Genomic DNA, 2,408 nt, shown 5'->3' on the forward strand with positions numbered 1-2,408 from the left:
GAGAAATGTGCTGGACTTTAAAATTTTCTTCCACCATGTCAGTCCCACTATGTTCCCATCTTAACAAGTACGTTGTGAAGGCGGAGGTGGTATAAGAGTGTTCTCATCAGCATCTAGATCTCCAAGGATGCTTGTCCACTCTGTGACTTCAAGATATCTGTGTCACAGTGGTACCTGGTTAGCAATGAAGTCTTTGTAGTACCACAGAGCAGGAAGTAGTGGCTCAAAGCAGGGAGTAGGAAGGATGACCATGGCCGTCCTTTCAGGATTTACACTTTAAAGCTGATACACGCTGTTAAAAACTCATGTCTTTCTGACATTTAACAAATGGAATGTACAGAGATTATCTTAGTCCTTGGTGTGATGGTTTTAGACATGACAAGAAATGCTTTATGTTAATCTGATTGTGCTAGTAATCTTATGCCAACTAGTCAAAAACCTATAGTCACTTATGAAGAGGAAACATCAAATAGGATCTGCCTACATTAGATGGGTCTATAGGAATGCTTGATGGGATTTAACAAAAAATCATTTAAATTTTGTTCATATAATATGGTTTTAACAAATTCTTTCCCTTCTTTACCTCCCTATCATTCAACTCAGAGACACAGTGAAACTTATAGAAGTTATGAACCAAATGAATTTAACAGATACCTATAGAACATCTCACCCTAAAACAAGACTACAAATGATATGCACTCACTGTTAAGTAGATATTAGATAAAGAACATGGAATACTCATGATACAACTCATTGGTACTATCCTTCACCTACACCTCTGTTCAGGATTGTCTTTCTGACTCATCTTTGCATAAATTCTTGAACCTTGAAAGGGAGAGCTTGATGAAGAAATCCTCTTTAAGCCCTAACATTCCAAGTATCTCACTCTCTGTGAATTGTCAAGTTGTGGCTATCTTTGTTTATTACCACCTTCTGTAGAAGATTCACCTCCGATGAAGGCTGAGTAATATACATAAACATATGGGTAGAGCAATTAGGATTCATTAGAAGTCATTATACTGATGTGTTCATTTAGCATAATTTAAAAATAGCAAAATTTCAACTAGGGTTTTATGAACTGTCTAGTGTCAGAGGCTTTCCCGAGATTCACTCCCAAATTAACCATTCTTTAGTAGTTTCTTTTTTATTCTTTATACCACTGTACTCTATTTCCCTTTCCTTAGAAGAGCTCCTCCTCCTTCATGTTCCCATACTAGATAGCTCATCTCTCTTACTCTAAATGAAACACACACATGAATAAAACTTACAAGCTAATTCCATACATAGTGAAAGCAGGCATTTTGTGTCTTTCTGGGTCAGGTTTGCCTATTGGACATTTTTCTGATTAACAGTTGATGGGAGAGGATCCAGTATACAGTGAGTGGCGCTATCCCTTTAAGATGTTGATAAAATAAATAAGAAAGCAAGCTGAGGGTGGGGCTTGAAGATGACTCAGTGTTTAAGAGCACTGGCTGCTCTTTTAGAAGGCCAGGGTTTGAATCCCAGAACTCAGGTGGCAGCTCATATGTAGCTCCAGTATCAAAGGACCATGTTCCCTATACTGGTCTGTGAACCCTGGACAAACAAGGCCCACAGATATCCACCCAAGCAAAACACTCTAATAATGTATATGTACATTAATGTATATATATGTTATTAAATAAAAGTTAAAAGTAGCTTATATATTTTGTAAGAAGAAAAGCTGAGAAAACTGTGCTGAGAAAGCCAGCAAATAAGTAGCCTTTATCCATTTGCCCTTCCTATTGTCCGACATGAGTTCCTGCCTTGATTTCTCTCAGTGATGGAGTGCAATGTAGAAGATTAACACAAACTAAGCCTTTTTTCAAAGGGAAAAGAGGAAAGGGTGGATGGGATGGGGATTTGTTGAAGGCAACCTGGGAATTGAGCTATCATATAAAATGTAAATAAATCGCAAAATTAATGAAAAAAAAATTAGTCCTGTGCAGAAACCAATGTGCAGAACACATGAAAATTGCTTACCTACAATCTCCTAAACTCATATGTGTGGAGCTTGGGCATGCATGTTTTCCATCTGTACCTGTAGGCCACCGAAATCCTCATCAACCCTGTGTAGTTCAACCCTGAATTTCTGGCACAGATGCTCCTCAAAGTGAAGTGGGCAGTGCTTGTGCAGGCAGCAGACACCTCAGTATTGGCCGAGGTACTAAAAAGCCAGCTGACAGCTATGAACCAGACAAGATGTTTTTGAGGAAGATGTACCCACAATGTGACTTGAAATCGATGTCCTGGAGGGTGCCCCGCAATGCCCAGAATCTGGACATCTTTTCCCCATCAGCCGCAGGCTCTGCAATATGATGTTGAATGATGAGGAGACAGAGAAATAACCTTGCTAACCACCACACTGATAGGTGGGATTGGTGCGCAGA

General features: G+C 39.3%; 1 pseudogene; it reads left to right on the forward strand.

Moving 5' to 3' along the window:
* Positions 1-1,996: 1,996 nt before the first annotated feature.
* LOC146999981 (multifunctional methyltransferase subunit TRM112-like protein pseudogene) lies at positions 1,997-2,366 on the forward strand (annotated as a pseudogene).
* Positions 2,367-2,408: the final 42 nt, after the last annotated feature.

The sequence above is a fragment of the Mus caroli genome, unplaced genomic scaffold, assembly GCF_978045245.1.
Source record: "Mus caroli unplaced genomic scaffold, Mus_caroli_1 scaffold_31, whole genome shotgun sequence".
Lineage (NCBI taxonomy): Eukaryota > Metazoa > Chordata > Mammalia > Rodentia > Muridae > Mus > Mus caroli.